We start from the raw sequence: 15,382 nt of genomic DNA, 5'->3' as shown, positions 1-15,382 counted from the left end.
GCGCCAGCAGTGGATGGTGCCACCACTGTTACAGTAAACTGGTCCGCCTCAGAGCAGTGACCTTTGACCTGTGAGGGGTTGTTGGCCAATCAGCACACTTTGCTGTCTTCAGTCCTTCTCAGATATCAACAAATGAAGCTGGTTGAACAGACAGCAATCATCATCACTCAGAGACATCACCTGGAGAGGAAGACTGCTCCGAGTTCTGACAATGACAGTGAAGAGGCAAGGAGAGCTGGACAACCACAGACAGTGAAACATTCGGAACATCATGTTGATACACGTGTGTGTGTGTGTGTGTGTGTGTGTGTGTGTGTGTGTGTGTTTACATGCAGACTTTCCCTTGTGACAGCTGATTTGGTTTGGAATCCATCTTAGTCAGGAAATTTGGAGAAAATTCTATCATGTCGTTGGAGTTATTTTGATTTACAACACTGCAAATAAAATCATCTCCCCTCCAAAAAGCCTCCTCTTCAACTTTGTACTCAAGTTGTCTCCTCATCAGGCACCACAGGATCCAGTAGGTTCAGTCAAAACAGTCATTAGAGATTGAAAAAATGTCCATCAAAGACAAAATAAGGCTTCAAATAGGTTTCCAATTTTATTTGATGTTGACACATTTAGTCCATTTAATATCAGGACTGCTCCCAGATCAGCTCCATGACCTCATCCCTGCACCAGAGTACCGCCCAAGTTCATCAAGGATGGCCAACATGAGCAGTTCTAGATTCACCTCCATCTTTGGAGGCTGTTGAATTTCCTCCTGAGGACCGTCAGGCTGTTTCCTTACTTTGCTGTGACCCAACAGCAGACAGCAACAAGGACTGTGGTGCACTTGGTGATTGGATGCACTGAAGTCACGTGACTGAAGTCATCCAGTCATGTGACTGAAGTCATCCAGTCATGTCAGTGATGTCACTCTGCAGGACTGTCATTGCCGTCTCATTCTAGAAAAGAATCCAGACTCCACCTGTGGCTCCATGATAACTGATGGACCTCTGGTTGGAGGCTGGACGATGATGTTTGGTCTGGGGGGGTTAAGATGGTGGGGGCTGTTTCAGTTCTAGTGCTGAAGGCTTTCTCCATGACAGTCAGACTCTCCTCTGTCCTTCATGGTCCCTCAAATGTGCAGTGTGGACCTCACACACTGAATTTAGCCTGAAAACTCTTCATGAACAGCAGGAGACTCAGAGTCTCTGTGGCGCTCGGCTGTTAACAGAGAGGCTGGTGGTTGGAGCCCCCCAGGGACCAGGACCAGGCTCTACTGGTGCTGAGGACTCTGTTGATCAGCTGCTGAGTTGCTACTTGATGTCAACATTGGTCTGTTTCATCCTGAGTAGTTTGATCCTAGCAGAGTCGCTGCATCGATGATCTGAATGTGGACGGACAGATTGACCCTCCACAGCAGACGCCTGTCACAGATCTCTGGATGAGACACTTTGAGGTAAAGCCAGGTTCTGCCAGTCCCACTCACATGTTTCAATCACATGTTCAGAGATGGGTTTGTTGTTCCTGAATCCATTTCTTATTTTCTGATCACCTTGTGGATTGTTCATCATTCTCCTCATCACCATACTTTAGGTTGCAGTACGAACACCTGAGTTAGTCTGGGGTTGCAGGAATCATACAGCATCCAAATAATAGCAGGCTGAAACATTTATTTAAAAGAGTTTAACATGGTTACACACACACACACACACACACACACACACACACGTTTCCAGTCATGTCATTGTGGGTTCATTTCATCAAGGCTCACAAACGGGGGAGGGTAACTTCACACACTCGTACGTTTCAGGTCTGACCTGAGTGGGGTCCTTCCACGTGGTTCTGACTCAAGGTGTTTCTATGACACTGTGGCAACACCTGGCATCAGCTCAACTTTGACTTTTACACTTCTAACTGTACGCTGTGTGAGCTGTTCCATGTTTTAAAGCCATATTTCCAGTGTGGCCCACTGCAAATCTTTGGAATGGCTCATGCCAGTTGCTGACGCCTCAGAACGACTGTGCTGTGATCTCAGTTTGAAGTTCTGTGCCATTGGAGAACCTGTCTTACCACGAGGTCACCTTGTTAGCCTGTGAATGTCTCCACCTACAGCGATGACTTCTGTCAGCTCCAAGTGTCTTCTTGTCTGGCATCTGAATTTCAGGTGAGAGACCCTCTGACTCCTGCAGCAGCAGTAGAGACAGAGGAGCCCTGAAGCTCAGAGGTTCCATGAGGGATCAAAGCCAGACGAGACGGCCACAAAGGTAACAGGACATTGTGGACTCAGTCGTCACCACTAATCTGTGTTGACAGTATTTAATGACATTCTGCTGCCAAAAACAGATCATGATTCTATACATTTGAGAGGCCTCACAGTTCAGGTTTCAGGTCTGTATCCACTGTAGAGGCCAATGAGAGCAAAAGAGCAACAGGGTCAAAGGTCAACAGGCCTCGTGTCTCAGCCAGGCCTCAAAGGGTTAAGTGAGCCTTTTGGAGCTCCTTTGAAAAAAGGCCTGACACCAATCTTGTTCAGGACCAACATGAAGAAGGATCTTTGGAACATTTTCACATCTTTAGACCGCCTTGACTCCTTTTTATAGCAGGAGTCACTGAACAGCACAAAGCTGCTATTGCAGCCATCAGGCCTCATTTCTGATCAGTTATTATTGTTGAAACAAAGCTGAATATCAATTATTGATTTTTATTGTCATCATTTTGAACACCTGATGAGAGAAACACAATAAAAACATTTGAAAAGGAAGGATCAGAGTGTTGTTGTACTGCAATACTACAGTACAGCATCAGAGACACTCAGTTATTGATTGCCTGAATGATTGATTTCCCCAGAAGAGGAACAGCTTTGTTGGAGCAGTAAAAATACACACATCAGAACGACAAAGTTACATTGGAAAAGAAACTACATGACATTACCAGCACAATATATTAAGAACAGTTAGGATCAATTTAACTGGCCAGATAGTTAGGACTTCTTTAATGATATCCTTGATGAACCCAGACAACAGAGTGGTTTGTTCCCCTCAATCATAAATCTGTAAATATAGCGTGAAGTGATGGAACTAAAAGGCCACCTCTGAGTGCAGGAGTGAGCCTCTGTGACGGATGTGACGTCAGCAGACCGCCATTAGTTTGAGTCATTGTTTATATTCTTAATGCTGATTGGTCGATCTATAATGGTGACAAATGGACTTCGTAGGTAGAATAAACATCCAGAAATTAAATGAATTTGTAGATTGTCTTATTAATCAAAAGATGAAGTATTAAAAATATTTGGTTTTTTTTCCTCGGAGTGAGCGACAACTACCGGATTTTCTCACAGAAGAACGGGGGCCGACTTCCCCGGAAGCAGATGTTTGTAATTCCTGGGGCACTAAAATCCATTTCATATTATTCTTTATTGAACAGCGAATATTATGGAAATAAAATTTATATTTCTCGCCAGAAATGTCCTTAAAATGCTTTTTAAAAATCAAACCTATCTTGAAATGACACTCGTCCATAATGGCGTCCTTAGCAACCAACATAGCAACAGTAGAAATGTGACACTGTAACGACTCTCTTCTGAGAGGTGAAAGATTCATGGTAATAACGAACAAACCAAAGATTAAACACAAGAACTGAGCAAAGATTATGAAAACAAAATGCATATTTCTCTCTAGAAATGTCATCAGAATGCTTTATTAAATCAAAACTATCTTGGAAGAAGGCACTTTCCTCCGACAATGACAGGAGCGGCGGCCATGTTTTTGTTTTGAGAGGCCCGCATGAAAGAGTCACATGACCTACCAGCGCTCCAATAGAAAAGAAGAGGGGAAAAAAACGTACACATTTCACAATTTTTAGGCCTTCATCGTAGAACTGATAGGTTTTGACCTGTGGACAGACGGAGCCTTTTCACGTTTTGACATGAGACTGGGTTGTCAAAAGCAAAGAGCAGACAGCAGGACATCAAAAGAAAAGATCCAGACACTAAAACTACAAGTAGAAACAAGAAGAAATACTAAAAGCTTTGGAAAGATACTACAAGGTTGGATATACATTATTATATACACTACTATTCTCATTGACTCCTAAAGAGGGACAGGAAACATTAGAATGTGGATCAGATCAGCTGATTTCAGTGTTGAGTCCATCCCTCCATCCACTTTCTGTTCTATCCTTTAAAGGGTCGTGGGGGGGGGGGGCGATCCCAGGTGACATTGTTCAAGAGGCAGGGTTCACCCTGGACAGGTCACCAGTCCATCAGGAGAAATGAGGTGGTCGGTGTCATGCAACCTAAACTAAAACATTCGTCAGATCAAATTCAGATTAAAGCAAAAGTCTCCAGATCAAAGTCAGAATTCCTGATGATGTCATCAGGGCTTTGACAGTAGCTAGAATTCTGTCTTTGATCTCAGGAGAACATGAAAGAAACACAATTGAGGAAAGTAGAAGAGAGCATGGCAGCATGATGGTGCAGTGGTGAGCACTGTGGCCTCACAGCAAGAAGGTTCTGGGTTTGAGTCCAGGCTTGGGTGGGGAATCTTTCTGTGTAGAGCCTGCATGTTCTCCCCATGAATGCGTGGGTTCTCTCTGGTACTCCGGCTCCTTCCCACTGTCCAAAGACATGTAATTGGGGACGAGGCTGATTGGACACTCTAAATTGACCGTAGGTATGAATGTGAGTGTGAATGGTTGTTCGTCTCTGTATGTTGACCCTGTGATGGACTGGTGACCTGTCCAGGGTGAACCCCGCCTCTGGCCTGTAGATGCTAGGATAGGCTCCACCCCCCCCTCCCTCAACCATCAATGTAAGTCTTTTGTTAATTGCATGCCACATGAAATTATTCGTGGTCACTTTCCTAGCAACAGTCTCACAGTGGCAAGACAAGAACACTTCTACTTTTAATGTTGACAGTTTGTTCAACACTAAACTTCATCCAGTACCATGTTGTCAAACACTGGAACCTCCACAGCACCTGAACAGGGACTTGAACCCTGGACCCTCAGATTAAAAGTCTGATGCTCTACCGTCTGAGCTACTCAGGTTCTTTCTACAGCATTGAGACAGGAACAGAAACACCCGTGAAGGTCAAACTGATGCTTTCTTGACTTGTTCAGTCCTCCATGTTGAAGTCCACCATGCTTTTGATTGGCTCTGATTCTCTGTGGCAAAATCCAACAAGAGGCTCCAAAAATGTCCTGAATGTCACAAGAATGCACAGGACAAGATGTTAGTTTCCTTCATGTCTGCAGTTCCTCCACTGGAAAGTAAAGTCAATGCTGCTCCTCTGCTGAAACCTGGGATTGGACCAGGGACCTTTAGATCTTCAGTCTAAGGCTCTCCCAACTGAGTTGGTTCAGTTCTGAGGGAGGGCCCTGCTTCTCTCATTTATAATCTCTTCCACTCTCACTGGACCTTAGAGAGGATTGGAGCTTCTGAAGTCCTGACACATTGAACAGTTCTCCAGGACCATTTTTGATGGATGTCTGGATCACACCAGCCTTTTTTGTTTGTCTTCTTGCACCACCGTGCCGCCCCTACTAGTCGTCTACATATCAGTGTTCTCAGTATTGCACGAACATTCACATCAGTATTGTGCAAATATTTTATTTCCTGGCTCTTCAATCCTCCTATTATGAAGTTGATTGCTTCAGCGACCAGGAGACGTTATCATTGGCAGCTAGTTTGCTATTATTGCTGCTGCTGTTGTTGGTTGTGTGTCTGTCTTCCATCCCCCTGTCCCTCTGTCTTTCTCTCTGCTTGTCTTTCACCCTCATCTTGTTCCCATCTTTTTGTCATTCTCTCCCTCCTTTCTCTCTGTCTTTTGTCTTTCCTTCTCTATATTTGTCTTCTGCTGTCTGTCCTGTCCTGCTCTCTTTCAACAACCAACCAGTCAAAGCAGACGTCCGGTTAAAAAAATATGATAAAAGAACTCTTGGTTTGATTTGGCTTGAGACATGAAGAAGATAGGATTGTTTTCCTTTCATTTTAGAAGCTTTTCCAGATTCATGAAAAGATCATCAATCAGTGCAGTATTTCAGACAGACTTCTGGTCCGTGAGGACGAGGAATCCAGCACAGATCCACAGAACTCCAACTGTCATCTTTGATGGTTCCTTTACAGTCTATAGGGTGGAGAGATCCTCCTGAGTCTGGCTTGGAATGTTTGTCTGTGGATGTGTTGGCCCTGTGATGGACTGGTGACCTGTCCAGGGTGAACACGGCCTGTCGTCCAAAAGCTGCTGGGATAGGCTCCACCCCCTCATGACCCTGAACAGGATAAGCAGAAGACAATGGACAGAAGTCCTGACACATTGAACAGTTCTCCAGGACCATTTTTGATGAAGGTCTGGATCACACCAGCCTTTTTTGTTTGTCTTCTTCCAGTGTCCTCAACATTGTGTGAGCCAATAATTCCACATCTGTACCAGACACACCTCTGGTTGGTGGATTGATGGATCTTTCTGTTCTAACAGTGTCTTTTATCTTGCTCTTATCTTTTCTTTGTATCTGCATTCTGTGGTGCACGGTGGCTCTGGAAGAGCGCTCTAACTATTGTCACTGTACCCCCCCCCCCTACAATGAAAATAAAAGATTCTGATTCCGATTCTGACACACACACACACACACACACACACACACACACACACGTGTATCAACATGATGTTCCGAATGTTTCACTGTCTGTGGTTGTCCAGCTCTCCTTGCCTCTTCACTGTCATTGTCAGAACTCGGAGCAGTCTTCCTCTCTAGGTGATGTCTCTGAGTGATGATGATTGCTGTCTGTTCAACCAGCTTCATTTGTTGATATCTGAGAAGGACTGAAGACAGCAAAGTGTGCTGATTGGCCAACAACCCCTCACAGGTCAAAGGTCACTGCTCTGAGGCGGACCAGTTTACTGTAACAGTGGTGGCACCATCCACTGCTGGCGCTCTCTTCAGTGCTTCTTGTTTCTGCCCTTTGTGTGTGAGCTCCTAGAGAAGCTGGTCCGGCTCCTCCCCCTTTTGTTTTCTATTCCTCTAATTTATTTTTTGATTTTCTATTTTTGTAATTCATCATCGATCTCGGCTCACGGTCGCTACACTCTTGACCTCCTGTGAGCCTTGAAGAGAGAGAAGCCACCTTTGTGTCGGAGAAGAGCAGCTTAGTCCAGGCAGCCAGCAGCCTGAGACCAGAGGGTAGCCAATCAACGCGCTTCCCTTCTTCATCGAGCGAATCTCAGCGGGAGCCACGGTCGACGAGGTGGAGGCTTTGGAGGCCGTCCTCCCACCAGTTCGTTGGAGAGGCGTCGTACATCGATGGGAGAATCCAGCTGAGAACGTAAGCCGGTTACGTTGGTTTTCACCGATTCAGGCCTGGACTCCTGTGTCGCTGCCAAACTCCGCCTGACTCCGTAGAGCTGGTCAGCCTCCACTCAGTCCTCTTCATTTGGTTGGAGGTCACCATCGTTCATCCTACACACCTTTCCACCTGCCTCTTAGCCGTCTACTTGAAGCTCAGATAAATCCAGGCTAATTCATACCTGCTACTCAATATGGGCCTTAATTACTCTGCTGGAATTATCACTCTGTCTTAAGGGTTTTCTTAATTGTATTAAATCCTCTTTAATTTCCAAGAAGTCTTCCAACTCATTCATTCATGCAAGCCACTGATCCACAAGACCTCATTGATGAGCTTCAACCTGAGACTGATTGTTTCTCGTTGGACGAGACACCCATTAAATGAGACTCATTGTCAGTCCATTGAAATCTACTGGTGTTCCTGGTGAGTTGATTTAACAACATGAGCTGACAGAATCTACGTTCAGGTAGGAACCACCACATCCAGGGGTCTGGACCTTTGAGCAGGCAGAGCCATCAAAGTAGCAGACTAAGCTAGCAGACATTAGCATTGAGAAGAAACTGATACCTGAGCCTACTTTTGGGTCTGGACCTTTGAGCAGGCAGAGCCATCAAAGTAGCAGACTAAGCTAGCAGACATTAGCATTGAGAAGAAACTGATACCTGAGCCTACTTTTGGGTCTGGTCAGGTGATGACACAATAATATGACATCATTGTCAGACTGACGCCTGCTCAACACTGACCAAACGCCGCCCTATTGCATTGTGGGAAATTTCTGCTTGGCTCCCGTCCATCAAAACACACAAAGAAATTTCTCCAGAATCAGTATGGATAGTGGATACAATTGAGTCCACACTGGTTTTTCATTCTGAGTCAGGTGCAGGTGTGGAACTTCAGACACAGCCTGTGTTTGTGTTGTTCATTCAGTGATTTTTCTTACAATTCCCAATCAAAGCCCCACATTGCTAATGAACTCAAAATGATGCTAACAGTAATGTAGTGATAGTTGCTAATAAACTAAGTGATGCTGACACTCATGTGGTTAGAGTTTCAAGTAACCTAAAAATGATGCAGACAGTAATGTAGTAAGAGTTGCTAATAACCTCAAAGTAATGCGACAGTGATTTCAGAAGAATTGCTAATGATCTCAAAATGATGCGACAGGGATGTAGTAAGAATTGCTAATGAACTCAAAATGATGCTAACATTGATGGAGTGAAAGTTTCGAAAAACCTCAAAGTGATGCTGACAGTAATGTAGTAAAAGTTGCTACGAACCTCAAAATATTGCGACAGTGATGTCGGAAGAATTGCTAATGAACTCAAAATGATGCTAACAGTAATGTAGTGATAGTTGCTAATCATCTCAGTGATGCTGACAGTGATGCCGTAAGAGTTGCTACGAACCTCAAAATAATGCGACAGTGATGTGGGAAGAATTGCTAATGATCTCAAAATGATGCGACAGTGATGTAGTAAGAATTGCTAATGAACTCAAAATGATGCTAACAGTAATGGACTGAAACTTTCGAATAACCTCAAAGTGATACTGACAGTCATGTATTAAGTGTTGCTAAACCTCAAAATAATGCGAAAGTAATGTAGTAAAAGTTGCTACGAACCTCAAAATTTTGCTACAGTGATGTCGGAAGAATCGCTAATGACCTCAAGATGACGCTAACAGTAATGTAGTGAAAGTTGCTAAGAAACTCAGTGATGCTTACAGTAATGTAGAAAGAGTTTCGAACAACCTCAAAGTGATGCTGACAGTCATTTAGTAAGAGTTGCTAATGAACTCAATTCAATGCTACAGTGATGTCATGAGAATTGCTCAACAACTCAAAATGATGCTAACAGTAATGTAGTGATAGTTGCTAATAAACTCAAAGTGATGCTGACAGTAATGTAGTAAGAGTTGCTACGAACCTTAAAATAATGCAAAAATAATGTAGTAAGAGTTACTACGAACCTCAAAATAATGTGAAAGTGATGTCACAAGAATTGCTAATGATCTCAAAATGATGCGACAATGATTTAGTAAGAATTGCTAATGAAATCAAAATGATGCTAACAGTAATGGAGTGAACGTTTTGAATAACCTCAAAGTGATGCTGACAGTCATGTACTAAGAGTTGCTACGAACCTCAAAATAAAGTGACAGTAATGTAGTAAAAGTTGCTACGAACCTCAAAATATTGCGACAGTGATTTCAGAAGAATTGCTAATGAACTCAAGATGATGCTAACAGTAATCTAGTGATAGTTGCTTAGAAACTCAGTGATGCTTACAATAATGTAGTAAGTGTTTCGAACAACCTCAAAGTGATGCTGACAGTCATTTAGTAAGAATTGCTAATGATCTCAAAATGATGCGACAGTGATGTAGTAAGAATTGCTAATGAACTCAAAATGATGCTAACAGTAATGGAGTGAAACTTTCGAATAACCTCAAAGTGATACTGACAGTCATGTATTAAGTGTTGCTACAAACCTCAAAATAATGCGAAAGTAATGTTGTAAAAGTTGCGACGAACCTCAAAATATTGCGACAGTGATTTCAGAAGAATTGCTAATGAACTCAAGATGATGCTAACAGTAATCTAGTGATAGTTGCTTAGAAACTCAGTGATGCTTACAATAATGTAGTAAGTGTTTCGAACAACCTCAAAGTGATGCTGACAGTCATTTAGTAAGAATTGCTAATGAACTCAATTCAATGCTACAGTGATGTCGTGAGAATTGCTCATAAACTCAAAATGATGCTAACAGTTATGTAGTGAAACTTCCAAAATAACCTCAAAGTGATGCTGACAGTCATGTACTAAGTGTTGCTACGAACCTCAAAATAATGCGACAGTAATGTAGTAAAAGTTTCTACGAACCTCAAAATAATGCGACAGTAATGTAGTAAAAGTTGCTACGAACCTCAAAATATTGCGACAGTGATGTCGGAAGAATTACTAATGAACTCAAGATGATGCTAACAGTAATGTAGTGATAGTTGCTAATCAAGTCAGTGATGCTTACAGTAATGTAGTAAGAGTTTCGAACAACCTCAAAGTGATGCTTACAGTCATGTAGTAAGAGTTGCTACTAACCTGAAAATAATGCGACAGTAATGTAGTAAAAGTTGCTACGAACCTCAAAATATTGCGACAGTGATGTTGGAAGAATTGCTAATGAACTCAAGATGATGCTAACAGTAATGTAGTGATAGTTGCTAAGAAACTCAGTGATGCTTAAAGTAATGTAGAAAGAGTTTCGAACAACCTCAAAGTGATGCTGACTGTCATTTAGTAAGAGTTGCTAATGAACTCAATTTAATGCTACAATGATGTCGTGAGAATTGCTCAAAAACTCAAAATGATGCTAACAGTAATGTAGTGATAGTTGCTAATAAACTCAAAGTGATGCTGACAGTAATGTGGTAAGAGTTGCTACGAACCTTAAAATAATGCAACAATAATGTAGTAAGAGTTGCTACGAACCTCAAAATATTGCGACAGTGATGTCGGAAGAATTGCTTATGATCTCAAAATGATGCTAACAGTAATGTAGTGATAGTTGCTAATCAACTCAGTGATGCTTTCAGTAATGTAGTAAGTGTTTCGAATAACCTCAAAGTGATGCTGACAGTCATGTAGTAAGAGTTGCTACGAACCTCAAAATAATGCGACAGTAATGTAGTAAAAGTTGCTACGAACCTCAAAATGTTGCGACAGTGATGTAGTAAGAATTGCTAATGAACTTAAAATGATGCTAAAAGTAATGTAGTGATAGTTGCTAATCAACTCAGTGATGCTTGAAGTAATGTAGTAAGTGTTTCGAATAACCTCAAAGTGATGCTGACAGTCATGTAGCAAGAGTTGCTACGAACCTCAAAATAATGTGACAGTGATGTCAGAAGAATTGCTAAAGATCTCAAAATGATGCGACAGTGATGTCGGAAGAATTGCTAATGAACTCAAAATGATGCTAACAGTAATGTAGTGATAGTTGCTAATCAACTCAGTGATGTTGACAGTGATCTAGTAAGTGTTTCGAACAACCTCAAAGTGATGCTGACAGTCATGTAGTAAGAGTTGCTACGAACCTCAAAATAATGCGACAGTGATGTCAGAAGAATTGCTAAAGATCTCAAAATGATGCGACAGTGATTTAGTAAGAATTGCTAATGAAATCAAAATGATGCTAACAGTAATGGAGTGAACGTTTTGAATAACCTCAAAGTGATACTGACAGTCATGTAGTAAGTGTTGCTACGAACCTCAAAATAATGCGACAGTGATGTAGTAAAAGTTGCTACGAACCTCAAAATATTGCGACAGTGATTTCAGAAGAATTGCTAATGAACTCAAGATGATGCTAACAGTAATCAAGTGATAGTTGCTTAGAAACTCAGTGATGCTTACAATAATGTAGTAAGTGTTTCGAACAACCTCAAAGTGATGCTGACAGTCATTTAGTAAGAATTGCTAATGAACTCAATTCAATGCTACAGTGATGTCGTGAGAATTGCTCATAAACTCAAAATGATGCTAACAGTTATGTAGTGAAACTTCCAAAATAACCTCAAAGTGATGCTGACAGTCATGTACTAAGTGTTGCTACGAACCTCAAAATAATGCGACAGTAATGTAGTAAAAGTTGCTACGAACCTCAAAATAATGCGACAGTAATGTAGTAAAAGTTGCTACGAACCTCAAAATATTGCGACAGTGATGTCGGAAGAATTACTAATGAACTCAAGATGATGCTAACAGAAATGTAGTGATAGTTGCTAATCAAGTCAGTGATGCTTACAGTCATGTAGTAAGAGTTGCTACGAACCTGAAAATAATGCGACAGTAATGTAGTAAAAGTTGCTACGAACCTCAAAATATTGCGACAGTGATGTTGGAAGAATTGCTAATGAACTCAAGATGATGCTAACTGTAATGTAGTGATAGTTGCTAAGAAACTCAGTGATGCTTAAAGTAATGTAGAAAGAGTTTCGAACAACCTCAAAGTGATGCTGACAGTCATTTAGTAAGAGTTGCTAATGAACTCAATTTAATGCTACAGTGATGTCGTGAGAATTGCTCAAAAACTCAAAATGATGCTAACAGTAATGTAGTGATAGTTGCTAATAAACTCAGTGATGCTTTCAGTAATGTAGTAAGTGTTTCGAATAACCTCAAAGTGATGCTGACAGTCATGTAGTAAGAGTTGCTACGAACCTCAAAATAATGCGACAGTAATGTAGTAAAAGTTGCTACGAACCTCAAAATGTTGCGACAGTGATGTAGTAAGAATTGCTAATGAACTTAAAATGATGCTAAAAGTAATGTAGTGATAGTTGCTAATCAACTCAGTGATGCTTGAAGTAATGTAGTAAGTGTTTCGAATAACCTCAAAGTGATGCTGACAGTCATGTAGCAAGAGTTGCTACGAACCTCAAAATAATGTGACAGTGATGTCAGAAGAATTGCTAAAGATCTCAAAATGATGCGACAGTGATGTCGGAAGAATTGCTAATGAACTCAAAATGATGCTAACAGTAATGTAGTGAGAGTTGCTACAAACCTCAAAATGATGCTGACAGTAATGTAGGAAGACTTGCTAATGAACTCAAAATGATGCTAACAGTGATGTCATAAGAGTTGCGACTAACTTCAAAATAATGCTTCATTGATGTAGTGAGAGTTGCTTATGACATTAAAATGATGCTGCAGTGATGTGAGCTTCATCAAGACCCAGGCCACTATTTGTGGTCATGCATCATTGTGGCTGAACAATGGTCCAACTTCATCAGTCAGTCAGTCAGAGACATTAGCATTTGTCGGTCTGGCCTGCTGCCAAAGACTAACACTGCTTTAGTTGATTTACCTGTGCAGCCATGTCACGCTCCTCTCGGCCACCTCCACGGTCAGACGCCAGGTTAAACCAGCCAATGGCGTAAGAATCACTCTCAGAATCTGAAGCGCTCGTAGCTGCAGGGTTTTTCCACACAGCTTCTGTTGAGAGACAAAGTCCATCACTTGATTAACTCTCACCAACAGAAATGTGCAGTTTTCCACTCAGGACAGCTGCTGCATGCTGCTGTTTGTAAAAAGAAGGTCCAGTGGATCCGTTCAGTTCTACATTATTCAGCAGAGAGATGTCACCATTGAATAATGAGCATATTTCCTAAAATTATAGCTCAACCACAGAGGGACCAGGCTACTAGAATGACCTCTGTTTACTAGAAGTGCTTCTCCTATGGTGGTGAACTCCTCAGCTGTCAGTGGAGTCAAATCTGTCTTAGAGAGGCCAGAGGTTCCCACACTGGTTCCCTCTCATCATGCAGCCCTGACAGCTGTGTGTGCTGTTCCAGCGTGTTGGCACCTCACTGATGAGTTTCAGGGTTGGCCCCCCCATCTGTTGCTGCACCTGAGCCAGCTTCTCCTTGGCTGTAGTGCTGATCTGAAGGATGTGACAGTGTTCCTGGCTTTGTGTCTGATGATGGAAGTGGGGATCTGATCACAGGATTTTCTGACTCCTAGATTCAGACGATGTGCAGTGCAGACTGAGTGGTGAATTTGGAGCTGTCTAGTGGATGCTGTCATGTTTGGTGCTGCATCGCTCACAAGACACTTGACTTTGTTGGTGATGGCCCAGTCCTCCATCATGCCTCTTTGGACTGGGGCCAAACTGTCAGCAGGGTGACTTTGTGGAAAGTCTTGCACTCCCAACACATTCATTCTCACGAATGCAGTGACAGGTCAGAGCCAAGGGAGCCTCCATGTCCACAGATGTCCACAGATGTCCACATGGCAGCTGGACTTCCTTTTTCACTCCTTCCCGTTCCTCCTGGTACTTTTTGGCCACCGTTTGTTTGATGGTCTGAAAATGACACCCAGAGTAAATCAATACATTGAAATTAGAGATGAAATAAACTGGAGATATCAACGACTGCTTTAGATCATTTCCACACAAACCTTTCTGGTTGGCAAACATATGAGGCTCAAGGACCTGAACCAGTTCCCTGAACCCTTCCCTCTCAACAGTGCTGAGGGGCTGGCAGTCCTTCAGGATGAAATTCAGCAGAGCCTCATCCAGCATCTGCTTCCTGGAAGCTGGATGGTTAAAGATGAAGGAGAGAAGAAATGAATAGGAATTAATGATCAATGAAGCAACTGTGAGTCAGTTGGAGAGTGGCTGTATACCTGAGTTCATCCTGGTGGATCTGGGACTTCATTCTCATGCCTGGCCCCCATCATGCCTCAGCACTGAAGAGGTGCTTTTGTTGAGATGAGACGCTTCTGTCCAACAAATGCCACATTCAACCTGCAGAAAAGAACATGAGTACTCAGCTAAAAGTTCCTTTCTTCATGGTGACTGGTGTTTCTTAGTCTGAGACCACCAGGTTTCCAATGAGGTGTATCGGATACGTTGTTGTGTGCCGCTGAAATCCGTCCAATTCCGGCGTTGTTTCCTCATGAAATATGTTTGCCTTAAAGCTCATTAAAGTGTTGAACCACAATATCGTTCACCATAACTGAGTCAACTTCAAGATCACCTACTTCTACATTCCAGTCCCGGCTGCTCCTGTTCTGCTGCAGTCCAGAAAACAACAACCCGATACAATTGGCGCTCCTTCCCACAGCTCCGGCCCGGATCCGCATGGTTCCGCTGACTGACTGTGAGACGCGCTCCCTCCAGAGTGGCACAGCCCGATGGGGGTCCTTATCTGGCACGGGGGCGTAAAACAGGTGCGACTGGAAAGCCTGGTTTATTCTGCGTCGAGGGAACGCGTTGCTCTGCAATTCACCGCCAAGCCGCTAGGGGGTGTGGCTTTGTCTTTGTATTGTTTACGGGCTCTTGTCGGAATCCTTGGTTTTCTTCCGGTCACAGACAACAATTGTTGGCCATTTGTCAGTCTTTGTAGTGCCGCGAAGAGGCATTGTAGAGGTGGTCGTACTTAAGCACCTCCTCGATAATCCTCTCTTCGGCTTGGTCCATTTTTTCTTGGAGCTTTCACCACAGAAACTTTGAAAATGGCGGTGTTGCTTTGCCGCGACTGAACCGGAAAT

General features: G+C 42.7%; 1 non-coding gene across 1 annotated transcript; it reads right to left on the bottom strand.

Annotated features, from left to right (window-relative positions):
* Positions 1-4,961: 4,961 nt before the first annotated feature.
* trnak-uuu (transfer RNA lysine (anticodon UUU)) lies at positions 4,962-5,034 on the bottom strand. Its single transcript has one exon. It is a non-coding gene; the product is annotated as a tRNA-Lys (tRNA).
* Between the last annotated feature and the right edge of the window lie 10,348 nt (positions 5,035-15,382).

This window comes from Aulostomus chinensis, chromosome 1 (genome assembly GCF_037954235.1).
Source record: "Aulostomus chinensis isolate RoL2024-O1b breed Wild chromosome 1, RoL_Achi_v1.0, whole genome shotgun sequence".
Taxonomy (NCBI): domain Eukaryota; kingdom Metazoa; phylum Chordata; class Actinopteri; order Syngnathiformes; family Aulostomidae; genus Aulostomus; species Aulostomus chinensis.
Note: the sequence above shows the minus strand (reverse complement) of the source record. Positions and strands in the feature narration are given on the sequence as shown.